The following is a 13,854-nucleotide window of genomic DNA, read 5'->3' on the forward strand; positions in this document are numbered from 1 at the left end:
TAAATGAACAATATGCTGGGGTTTGGTTTTATTTAATCATTACACCACTGAATACGATTCCAGCTGAAACAATAGGCAAAACTGGTAAAGAGCAAGAGAAATCAAACATGAGTTTATAGGCTCCATGAGTGAAATTTGATAAGGATGCAATCTTTCACAACAAGACAGAGAGCTGCACTCAGCATGTTATTTGGTTGGCTTCGATTTTTAGAGTACAGTAATACAAACAGCGTTGTGTTGTGTTCTTTTATTTGCAGCACATACACACACGTTGTCAAACAGACTGGTGTCAAACCGGAGAAAGACACTCCTTTATCGTCTGTCCACAGTTCCCATGTTGACAATGCACTCATTACAGTCATAAACACTGTGATGTTCACAAGGGCGACCCACTGAAAGCGAGGCCGATCAGACATTAAAGCATGCACACCATCAGATTAACAACCAGAGCACATAAGATAAAGGTCGCCACATTCATCTGTTAGGTCAGCACTATTCTCTGAGCACCGCTGCTCAATTTTATCTCTTCTTCTATATCATTTCATCTCCACTACAATCTCACAACACATTAGACATTCAATGACTGCATATAAAATACTATCAGCTCCATCCCCTAGAGGCAAATTACAGCCTACATCGGCACTTAATGCATAGCTCCCATTTCTCGTGAAAATTGAGCCAAGGTCCAAGACCTTAACAGCTGAGAATATCACACATTATACTGCTTTGCTGGTAACTTCTTTGACACCTCCAACACAGACAGTGAGTCCAAGAATGATCTCATGTTGCAGCACATTTAAGCGGGATGGAATATGAGCAAAGGAATGTGAACATGAAAATGCACTTGTGGAAGCTGAGCCAGTGGAGTAATCAAGCTGAACATTTTGATATAATTGGCTCATATTATAGTATTAATTATTGTAATCAAATATAAGGCGGAGATACCAGTGGTGGAGAATGATATGATAATAATGACAATAATTTCCAACTAATAAAGAAAACAGGAACACTTGCTGAATGCTGACTCAACATTCCCAACAAATCAAACAGCCGCATTATGATCACAGGTAGTTAACTTGGATAAAACTACCCAGCTTCATGTTGATGGACCCACATCTCATTTTTATTATTTTTTTTATTATTAATTATGCACTGCTTAATTATGTGCATGTATAAATATGATAGTGAAAATTGCACTCCATCTGGACAGTAAAGTTACATTCTTTTTATTTTGCTGAACCACAGTCCAAACACAATTACTACAGTCCCAACGGACATCTTTTCTATTTTTAAAAAAGTAAATGACTACTGTGTTCTAGCCAAGACTTCCTTCAATACGTCGAAGCAGTGGGGAAATGTTAGTCATCATCTGGGGAAAAAAACAGGCAGCTGAATAAATGGACACAAGTGACCCCAGGCGTTCCCAGCGTGGCGGGAGTCACACAAAGAGGGGGGAACAACGATTTAAACAAGAGAACTTCTAGTCCAACATCGTGGAAAAAACAACAGCTGAATATTAACAAGACTACTGGAAAAAGAGGCACGAATTCTCACTGGAACATTTGCTCTCCAGGGGGAAGGATTAAAGACTGTGTCTTTCTGATTAGCTATTTGGAAGCACTGATGCAAAGAACTCATTTAGTCTAAATTTATAGTACAGTAATATACAGTAATTGTTTCCAACTTTCAAAAATTCTTCAAAGACATAAATGCAGCATAAACAGGCACATACTCACAGACGTACAATATAATGCATTCAGCCGTCTCATTTGCAATTGGTTGCTTAGGTGCAGGAGCTACTACTATAAACAAGGAACAGCAATAGAGAAAAGTAAAGAAAAAATGAATTTCTTCACTTCTTCCTCTTAAAGCTTATTAATAGAATTGTTCCGAAGTGTTACATTTACTGCTGGCAGTTCAGTCTGATAAGACCCAATCAGGAAGCAAATGAGGGTGAGTGCTCAGTGGTTTCATCTCAATTTCCACCTGTAAATGGCAGCCACAAAGCCCAAATTCTTCTGTTTTGGGGCTCAAAAAGTGTGATGAGAAGTGTGATACCAGACATAAACTTCTCACCAAGTGATCTGTTGTAAAACAAATCAAAGTAGTGGACAAACCCTCAGCAGGTTTCAGGAATGTTTATCTCCCTCTCTCCTGTTAATCACACACACCTTTCAGATTGAAGGAGTGTATTTGTTTGCTCCTCCTGCAGAGCTTGTTACTCTGGCAACAGAGGGGGAACAGTATGGTGTTGTTTCATGGCCTGACATTTTCAGGCCATGTCTGAAGGTTCCTCTCAACTGTGTTTAAAATAAGACATGACTGAATTAATTTAAAATCAAAAGCCTTTTAGGCATTTCCAATGAGCACATCTTATTTGTATCTACATGTATCTATGTGAACACAGTCGGTACAGTGACCTAACATTTGTCAAACACAAACATGTCACCATTTTAGATCATCTGAAAACTGAATAACAATATAACAACCTAAATATCATACTCGCAAAGCACTTTGCGGAGTCAAAGACACTTGCCGCCCAAAAAAATATTACAGAAACAAAGACGTTTCCCATAGTTACATTCAAACTCTGGAGACTCGCTCTACACCGCTCCTGTGTACAGTTAGCAGTTAAGTCGTGTCAGCATCCAGTGACTGATGAGTTTTTGTGGCACTCTTGTGTTTGCCCTTTATGGTCAAACAGCTTGTGCCAACAGAGGCTTTGTGCCACAAGTCAGAGCCAGAGTTGGCAGCCGCTCCACGGTGGAGGCACATCATGTCAGTTGGGTCGTGCTTGGGGGATTACAACCAACCAACCTGGGAGCCAGTACAACATCACAGATGGACCACACTGCTATAAGTGGAGGAAGTAAAGGGAAAGCTTGGACTGTATTGAGACAATACAAAAAAGTTTAATAAGCCTTCTGTGGTTTATTCCTCTGTAGTCACAACGCACTATTGAGGCATGTCTATGAAATGGACAACCAGCAGCATTTTAGGATAGTAATTTAAATCAACATAGGGCTTCACTAATGAATGGGTCATGAGTTTAAAGAAGAAACAATTACCATCTGGAGCCATGTTGATCCTCAAAGTGATGTTTCTTTTGTCACGTCAAAAGTAAATATTTTCTTCTATAATCATATAGTAACAATTTTTGATCTACTAAAACACAAATTAACACATACATCTGTATATGTTCTTGTTTGTTTAACAATAAAATTGTAAATAGAAAAGGGCTCATCACACACATCACAAGTTGGGTTGAACTAACAGACGGAGACGGAGTCTGGCTATGGTCAAACCAAAAAGAGACGCGGTATCACTTCAACCGAAGGATAACATTTTTTTATCTGTTATTTGTTGATTCTTTATTTCAGTTCTCAATCAATTATATCAGTTCACTGACAAATATGATCATCCCCAATACCAGTGTAATCTTTTATCTTTTATATGCACTGAGTCATCACACTAAAAGGACCCATGAAATTGCAAGCTAAGATGATGTTTCATTGAAATTAAAGAGTGCAGGATCCCCTACTCTCTATTCAGCAGAAAACCAAATCATATTTGTTTCAGAGAGGCAATATGTTGAAGCGTTTAATACTCCAACTATGAGAATAGATTTTGTGCTGAAGTATGGTAAAGAGGAGAGGCAGAACCTTATTCAGTTTTGACCCTCTGGGAGCAAAGTGGCTAAAAATAGCTCTCATTAAGTCTGCTGTTGTGATGCTGCAACAAAGTGATTCAAGGGAGACTTGCAACATTAACACCAGGAGAACATTTAATAACCTCTTTTTGTATTAAATGCTACAGATGGACTGAAACAAATGATGCAATGCAGTGAAGACATTACATTTACTTCTCCCTGGTGACTATTACTTGGACTTGTATGTAGTCTGAAAAAAGACAGAGAAAAGACATTTTCTGAAATATGAAATAAAGTCCAAGTACTGCAATCATGTCTTACACAGACTGGCACTTCAGTTAGTGGAAATATATTTTCCACTACTTCCCCACCATAGACTGTATATTAAAAAGTATTCCTCACTGAAGCAAACACAGTCACTGTCTGGTTGCAAAATGACCATGTTTATGTGAAAATGACTCTACCTTCTCACTTGATTCACAACATTTGTAAATGTTTTCATGAAAACTTTTAAGTATTGCAAATTAGGGGGTCATTTTTAATAGAGCATGGTGTTCATTTTGTGAATTCTGGTCCTATTCAGAGGAAAATATGATTGCACCAGCCTGATCACGATGCTGGAAGCTTCAAAACGTATGTTCACATTATTATGGTTGACATCATCACCAGTTGGTCCCCACATGATCATTTCTAAGTAATCAATCAGAATGCCTCAGTCATTTGAATATTATAAACATTACATTACAGCAAACAAGTTTGCCAGCAATCAACAAATCGCCTAATCTAAAAAAGAATACTTCCAGAACAGTGTGCAAGTTGCACTGCAGCCAGAGACAGAAAACAGGATCACACTCCATTGAGGCTACCAGCAGTGAAGCAGCAAACAAGCAGAATAAGATGATTGATGACTTCAGAAATTGAACGATCGGCACAAGAGTGCTGACAACTGCTAAACCCCACCTCCATGAGTTCGGGGAACATATTCAGATGCAAATGAAGGCCTTTGCCTTAACACCAGAAGGTCCCGTGAGACATGAGTGACACTCTGCACAACATGGTTAGACACTGTACTGCAGACCTCTAATGGAGGGTAGAGAGTAGCAGAGATGCAGCACTGCGCGAGTAATGAGAAGGTCAAGACATAATACCTATTAACTGTGACATAAAACTTAATCACTAACCATTACATCCAAAGAAGACACACACTTGCATTATGTAAAGGCTTCATTAACTTAAACCTAAGTCCGTCATCTCTCTAGCTCATTGCTTAAGGATGCAGATAAAACCAGATGCATACTTACATCAGTTCATCCTGTTCATAACATAGGACGCTGATGAAAGCCTCTCAAACCTTCAGCTGCCTCTCAGTAAATCCAGCCGGAGACTCCTGTATATGCACATTGAAAGCCTCAGTGCATGACGGCACCAATCAGGGATGAGAGGTGCTTGCCCGCACCTTCTTTTCCTTTCTTCTTCCCTTGCTATGAAACAACTGAAATTACGACCACAGGTGAGGGGTTATGAAACGCACCCTGCAGCTACACTCTACCACCTCCTCTGCCCAGCACAGCTGTGTGTCTCCTCCCAATATCTTTCTTCAGAATTTTTTCCTCCTTTTGCTCTTTCCTTACACACTCATGGGATCGAGGCAAATCCCATCTGGCTTGGCAGCGATCAGTGTGGGATCTGCAGTTCCGCTACAGCCTGGGACTCCTCCGTACTAGCGAACATCCATCCGCAGTGTAAACTGCTGTATTGGACTTAACCCTTGAGCTGCTACATTGAACAGAATAGAACAGAATTGATCATTTCTCGCTGCATATTTAAGCCCCTCCTCTCCAGGTGTGCTGCACTGCATGCATAAATTAAATTCCAAACAAGATTAGCTCTTTGACAGCCAGTAGTCAGGAAAATATAAAGCATGACGACATGATACTTCGTTCATACTGCACCTGAAGACATAAACACATTCACTGTAATCATATTTAACATGTTGCAAACTCAGCAAATTGAAACCAAACCAGAGAAAGGGAAAATGAGGAGCCAGGATGAGAGAAAAGCAAAGGGAAGTGTATTATCTCCCACACACACACCACAAAAGGATGCTCAGAGCAAAATAGCAGCTGTCTTGTTAACAGCCTTTTAATATTTTTGATTCAATTGCAACTTTTTGTGGTTGCTAAAATGTCACCAGTCTATTATTTTGCTTCAGTGGCTATTATAGTAGTTCAATCGGATTTAATCCACAGCTTCTGCCTAATGACCCCAACAGGAAATTACATAAATTATAAGAAGTGACAACCATACTAAGATGGCATTATTGGGAAAATAACATACTTTGCGCAATTACCAGCAAATATACATTCCATTTAAAATAATGTTTCACTCATATATCAAGGCTGCCTATGCAATGCAACCTATGTCATATTGGTCATATTGAGAGGACAGGTAACTCTACAGTGGTGGTACTGTATTTCTCTACTAATGTGGCAACATGTTATTATGCATTCCATTCAACTGTGTCATATGACTACAGGGCTGTCCACATAACAATCAGCCTGCCTTAGAATAAAACAATAATATGGTCTATCTACTCAACCTCATGAACTAAGACGCCATTTATTGCCTGGAGCACATGACCTTTTATTACAAATCAAATGTTTGACATTTATTAGATCGCTATTACAGATACAGTTTTATGTTAGGGCATCATTTGTATAGCCTGTCTTTGTCTTGCTCTCTCCAGCAATCACAACCACAGACATGGATGCACTTGCCACTTGCTTGTTTGTGTCTCTGCAGGAGCAGACACTGAATGAATACACAAAATGCAACAACAGGAGGGGAGTTTATGTTTTTTGCCAACCCGTGATACTGTGAAATCACAATCTGCTTAAGAGAAGCGTTAAAGGTCGAACAGATATCAATACATAAGGAGTTACACATTTTTGCACATATTCATCTTAGCACACAAATATATTGACTAATCAGGAAACCAAGGCCATGTAGGCTATGCCATCCCACTTCTCAGTCATGATAATGATGGAGTTGGACAGAGCCACTGGTGGTGTAGGGACAAGTTAAATTTACATCGCTCAGAGTAGAGCCGGAGAGTGTTGACAGATTCTCTGCCTCCTTCTGCCTTCCAGCGCCCAATTATTTACACATAAACCAAAACACATGGAGAGGGAATGTTCATAATTAGCAGTCCGACAATTTATAGACAAGAATTTTGAATGATTAAGATGCGATGTTTAACAGTTAAACAGTTGGGACACCATTAACATCTAAGTGGGTATTCCCTGCCGCGGGCGTTACAGCTAACAGACTTTCACTAGACTTATCGCACATCATGTGGCTATTTCTGAATAGAAACCAGTAGACAAACTGTCCACTCCAGAGAAGACCAAGGAAAGCCTGGGCTGTTTGTAAGGGCTGATTATTCTAATTACCTACTTAAATGGCTCAGTTTACTCACATGCACACCACAATGACTGCATGCCTGCTTCAAGGATAAAAACACCTAAAGTGCGATGCTATAAAGAAGGCTGCTTTCCAACTGAAAAGGACATTCTCCCAGTGAAGTTCCTGTAAGAGTTAATCCTCAAAAATAGCCTTTTGTGATTAAAAAAAAGTTTTTTTTAATATGCAACAGACACTTGTTCATTCTAAAAATAACAATCTTAGTGTTCAATGGTTAAAAAAATCATACATAATGTGATACCTTTGAGGCAGAGTCTCCATAAAAACAGGCACGTAGAGAACCTAAGCCGCGCAGCAGTTTTTTGTTTTTATAATTTTGCAATAATTTGTGACAAAATGGAGAAGTGTGATTACAGTTTCCCATAGCTCATCATTTTCATCACATAAACTGGAATGGTGGCCGAAACAAATTGATGTAATTGAAATCTAGTACTCATTTTAAGAGAGAGAAATTGTGCATCAAAAATTAAGCTTTTCTAAAAATAAACTGGTGTATGTCCAAAAGCTTTGAATCCTATAAGGGAAAAAAACCTTTTGTTTACAGCTCAATATCTTGTGCAGCAGCTGGTTTTTGTTGCAGTGTTGAGTTACACTTTCTGTTTGAGGTATGGATACTAGAGATACAATACGAGTTCTTTTTACTCAAATTGGTGACATAGCACAAACATGTCTAGGGGAAATGAAAAGGGAAAGGACAAAGTCACACAAGCCACAAATATCTGTGGGATAAGGTGATGGGCAGTTCATGTGACAAGAGGACATGAATCATTGAATGCAGTGTCTCAGTGGCAGATAAAAAAAAACAAAAAAAAAACACTCAACTGTGCTTTGGGTATGCATGAAGAGTAAAATGGCGTTTTAGTAGCAATGATGGGTTTAATTTTACAAACTGAAGGAGGCACTAGGTCAACACAATATTCCAAGTGATAAACACTGTAATTAACAAGTGCACAAATTACATTTTTTGAGTATGAGGATAAAGGGGTAGAAGATGGATGGATGGTTAGTAACTGTTATTACAACATTAATTGAATATCATCATATTGGTGTCATGTCATTTGTCAAGGGAATGTTTTGTATTTCTAATTTTCTCCATTTGCTTTTCTGTTGTCATGTGACAAAAAACTGTACTGTGTGGAGAATAAAAACACACAAATTGCACAAAACTACACATTTAGACTGAGGTGTTTCATACTTTGCTAATTTAACCAAGCTTTTAAAATATAATGTTGTTCAGTGGAGTAACAAATACTTTCCCTATTTTGTAATGATGGAAGTTGTGAACACATCACCATTTTATTACCCTCTGAGAAACTTACAAATACTAGCAGTTATGTAGCTAAATTACCATTTATTCGGGGTAATTTGTGGCCACCTGGCAAATGCAGTCCACCACTATCTCACATTTAATTATTTTGGTCTTTAGTGAGTCATTGGGTCTTGAATTCTTTTAAATCTTAAAAAAATGTTTTCTCAGCTTCTCGCTCTCTAGGGTATACCATATTAATTATGTAGGAGAATTTAAGCGTTAAATATCAATGGACAAAGTCAATTAGATGTATGCGTCTCAAGATCAGATTAGTATGAACAGTCAATTTTAAACCCACATAGGCCCCTACTACACCTGGCATTAAAATGTGTTTTCTGTGATCAGACTGCAAGTGGATAGCACCTGGCCACTTATGTACAGGTGCAAATACACCAAGATCGGATTGTTATCCGATCTGTCAAACCACTTTGGGAGGTGGTCGGAAATTCATTGTGACCACATTAAACAAAAGTGTAAATTTGATGAGTCTCAGATGCATCTCTAGTGTGCCTCTGCATGTAAATGCATGTGGGGAAGCGCCATCCGATCTAATTGATGCATTCTAATGCCAGATGTAAAGGGGCCATAGTGATCATGACCAGAACACATGGACCCAGAAATCAGCCCCTGAACTATTTCAGCCCTGTGGAAGTTATCAGTGCCCCACACAAAGCACACAGGAGGGCAGGAATGTGCTGATAAGCTGAGGCACTGACCCGCACCCCACCTCCCCCAGTCTGTGATTGAAATGAGGACAACGGAGCCAGTGAAAAACAGTATAGATAAGGGATGTTTCAGGGCTACAAGAGAAAGAAGGTCCACGCTCTAATGTGATTGATGTGTGATGTGGTGAGCCTCTTTATCTTAATAATTCCACACTCCTTTGGAATGGGCTTGATTTACATAAGCAAAAGTCAGTATTAGAAGCCCTTTGTATTTGAAGCTGTAGCAGTGACCATAATTTAAACACATGGAGTATTTCTGTACTGTGGCAGCAAAGAATTGAATGTCATATTTTTAAGACGTGTTTGCTAAGAAGTTGCAACCTTAGCCATATATCAGAGGAATGACCTTTAAATGTCCAAGGTACCAGCAACAACTTGATTTATCTTTAAAAAGTAGCCTAAAATCCAGGGAATCTAAAAACTATAAGAAACTATGGAATAAAAGAGGATACTTCACCAGCCATTTAAAACCAGCACCACACACTGTACTTGATAAGACCTTACGATGTATATACTGGTTTACATGTTAATTTTAAGGTATTTTGTCCATGGATACAGTTTGTTTAGAGAAACGTGAAAAAATAATAACAATCGTACAGTACATTCCAATCACATGATGACATTATGGAACTGTTACCACTGAACAAATGTTGCCCTACTGAGATGTTGCTGTGTAATTCATCTTGTGCCAAATGAGCAACAATGAACAATATACAGAATAATACTTAAGTGGACATAAAGATAGAGATGGAATGCTGCATTGTAGAAAAGAAACTGCAACTTATTTGAAAAAAGAATAATTAGACATATGAGCGCATTTTCTCAAACATAGCTTACACACCTAAACCTAAGGTTTAATAGTTTCTCCATAATGCACCATGTTGCCATGTGGTATTGTTATAACCTGAGCCCCTATAAACAAGTGTCTGGAGAAATACTCTACAAAACTGCTGTTAACAAAAGTAAGCAAAATTCATACATGTCCTTCCACATGCAAGATAACTCAGTTGACTACCATTGCAATTATTTAAATGAACAATAAATGTATTCATGCAATTAAATGTCTAACATCTGTATCATAAGTCCTCCACCTAATTTGATATATCTCTTGCCCTCCAAACTGCCATTTCAAATTATTTAACTATCATATGGATGAGTAATGACACATTTACAAAGCAACCCATAATAAATCCTTGTTCTTTCCTTTGGAGATAATACATCTGCTACAGTTAAGGAGGTACTATTACTCAATGTTATGTGTTTTATTTTCAGAGATGCCTTTAAAATCAAAGCCTGTTATCAGTTGTAAATGGGCTGCACAATTAATTGCAATCGTGAAAATAAAACAACAATAACAATGTAACAAAACAGCTCAAAAATGTATTTATGTATTTATATTATTCATTCTTTCATCGTGTACCACTTTATTCTCCACATGCCATGGGGCCGCTGACGCCAATCCCAGAAATATAATTATAATGAAATTTAAGATGCAACGTTAAACAAAAATCTTATTGCAATCACAAGCTCTAATCAAATGATCTCTATGTAATTGTTTTAACCATACCGTACAGCACTAGCTGTAAACAAACCAGACCAAAAACAAATCAGATACAACTACAGTGTTTCAGGATCTCAACTGAATACCATTCTCGTTCCATCAAATAAGTTTTAGGACACATTGATAATTGTCCACAGCAGATATGGTCATTAACCAATTTACAGTTTCTTATTATTTGTATAGTGAAGAAGTATCAATATGATGTGATGCATTAAGACTTACTTACAATAGTTTCAAATACAAAAACTAGTTTAGTAGTATTTAACTTTCTATCATATTCCTTGAAATTACAGATGAAAGGAAAAACTATGACGGAACAAGACGATATTGCCGATAATCAACAGGTGAAGACTGATGCTTTTAAGTTTATGTTAGCAGTGATCAATCAGTTCTGATGGAAGTGAAAATAGAATGTATGACAGTATAAACTCAGCTGAGGAAAGCCAAACACAACACAGACCAGTCCACACACACGCTTAACACGACAGCGCTTTCCTATCAAAGCTGGTTGAACGAAACAGACAAGCAAGTATTTCTGAGTCACTAAAATCAGCTAACGGGCTACCGTTAGCCAACAGCTACCTAGCATAAGCCCATTCCGGCTTTACTAAAAGACCTCCATCAAAACAATGTTAGCTACCGAATGACCTTCCCTATGTTTTATTTTAAAAATCAACGTCATATTTCTATCTGGTGACTTCAAGTTATCACCCCCTCCTTGTATCTAGAAGGCAGGCAATAAATCCTGTAACCCCCGTTATACCCCCTTGGTCAAATCAATCCAAAGCTGGCCGACATTTTGTTCCAGCAGCTAGGCTAACTCATCCCTGCTAACGTTACCTGGACGCTCCGCGCACTTGACGTCGGAACAACCCGTCCGCGCGATGACAGCTCGACCGCACGTCGTTTTGTGACCTAACGATACCGCATTGACAAGCTCCACCATTCGTCGGGACGACAGCACATCCTCATTCAATTAGAAGACAGTCGTAGCGGTTTGGGGCAACGAGCTAACCGCTTAGCATAGCGCGTAGATGCAACTCGCTAGCAGTGAAATTGCCAAGTTACCCCGGCTTGCTTGCACCGTTATCGTTGGCTCGTACCCACTGGGGGACGCACGCATCCAGGCATCTCCTGCTGCCACAGCAAAACACACTCTCCCAACCACTGTACTCACGGATACATTGCGAAACCAATTCACCTTCTCAAAAACGACGATCCTCGCGGCGTGCTTGAGAAAATCTTACGAATAGAAATTGGGAAGGTCTTGGTTATATGTGGCTCCAGAGCAGCAGCCGCCGCCGCACTGCAATGGCAGGCAGTGGTTGTAGCCTTCCGTCTCCCCCCTCTGCGCTCACGCTTCGGCTGCCGCGGTGACAGTGACAGGTTCGCCTGGAAGAAACCATTCCCGTCTGTCCGCGGGGGGCGGGGGGGGGGGGGGGGGGAAAGCAGGGATGCGGAGAGGATGCTGCCGGACTGTCCGCAGCAGCAGCAGCAAATATCCAGCATCATCAGCAGCGCCATTCCAGCGTGAGAACAAACGTTTATCGTTGAGGGTGAAAACGCTCCGATCGAGTTTTATCGGCTCCTGGTGCATACATGCATGCATTGGATATGACATCATCTGTAATTTATTTTTATCCATCAATTAATGAGGCAAACACCATAGCGCAAGGATGAAGTGACTGCATGAGGAGTCTTATGTCGACAAAATTGTTTTGGAATAGAAATAATCACTAGACTAATGGGTCATAATTATATACATGTTAATAGTATATAATAACATATTTACAACAGAGCACTAAATAAAGCTGGGGTGACATGCTTTTGTCACAAGTAGTTGTTTATCACTTTACTTAGGTGCAATTTGATTTACTGTAGTACTGCATTTCACTAATATTGACAATCACAAGTGAATGATACATTTCTTAGGACAATAACTCTCACGAGTCATATTTGCAAAATCAATGTAGCTCACTTGTCAGTCTGACATTTATCCAAATCGATTTTTTTTTAAAAGTTAATTGCTACATTTAGTTAATAAAATAATACAATCTGGCCATGTAGGAAATGTGGCGGGATTTTTTTAGCAGTGTTTACTGAGGTGTAAAAACTGAGGTGTAAAATCCTAAACCAATAGAAGAAAACAGCACAAATGTTATTAAACTGAAAAGTGTCTTCTCAAAAGCCTGAACTGCAGATAAACAGACATTCCAATATTGTTTTATGTAAACTCTAACCTGTTTCTGTTCACCAAGCTAGTAGAAATAGAAGAAAACAATTTATTTATGTTGCTCTGTGCTAAACAGAAAATACCATGTAGTGCCCCCTAGTGGTGCTAACCCTGGCAATAACACAATTAGGAATAATAGAAAGTTTTGGTATTAACTCAATAATCCATCCATCCATCCATCTTCTACCGCTTTATCCTCCACATGAGGGTTGCGGGGGTCACTGGTGCCAATCCCAGCTGACACAGGGCAAAAGGCAGGGTACACCCTGGACAGATCGCCCGTCCATCACAGGGCCACACAGAGACAAACAACCATTCACTCTCACACTCAATTTAACTAATCCCCATTTTGCATGGAGGGAGGAGGGAGTATGTTTTTTACATTGGCTGATTTTATGTACAACATCAACAGAGTTGCCCTCAAAATACCGTCACTTTAATTGAGTAAGTAGCTGTTACGTCTTGGGATCTATGTTTTTACTATTATGATAACCACTTAAAATAAATCAGTGTTGTGAAAGTTGTGATCAAGCTTCGAATCAGGCAATTTACTGTCAAATTATTCAAATGAAAATGCATCAGGGGGTCCCTGAAATGTTTTGTTTTTTTATCTTTCACAGGATCTTTGGGGGGGGGGGGGGGGGGGGGGGGTGACTGTCAATGAGCTTTAATAACTGCAGCTATTGACTTGTCATGACACACGTTTTACAGTAGCACTGCAGTGGTGGGAAATACATGTATTTGTGTAATAGCAGTGTGTGAGAAAAGATGATATTATGTGACACCATAATGCTAAAGCTGCAAGATGATAGCCTACATATTGTTGTGCTTCTTATGTTGTTATCAAATTAAAGTACACTGGCATACTACAGGAGAGAGAGATGGCTACTGTAA

At 39.2% G+C, this 13,854-nt stretch overlaps 1 protein-coding gene across 11 annotated transcripts in view; it reads right to left on the reverse strand.

The window, feature by feature from the left end:
* Positions 1-13,854, reverse strand: part of tjp1b (tight junction protein 1b) — a 62,642-nt gene that overhangs the window by 20,880 nt on the left and 27,908 nt on the right. Inside the window, exon 1 of one of the 11 annotated variants that reach the window (XM_058644828.1) lies at positions 11,929-12,107. The exons of 9 other annotated variants lie outside the window; for them this stretch is intronic. The gene's annotated coding sequence lies outside the window, so the exon portion shown is untranslated. Of the gene's footprint in view, positions 1-11,567; positions 11,756-11,928; positions 12,108-13,854 lie in introns of those variants that run through there. One more of the 11 variants, XM_058644829.1, reaches the window with a different exon arrangement.

The sequence above is a fragment of the Solea solea genome, chromosome 12 (assembly GCF_958295425.1).
Source record: "Solea solea chromosome 12, fSolSol10.1, whole genome shotgun sequence".
Taxonomy (NCBI): Eukaryota; Metazoa; Chordata; class Actinopteri; order Pleuronectiformes; family Soleidae; genus Solea; species Solea solea.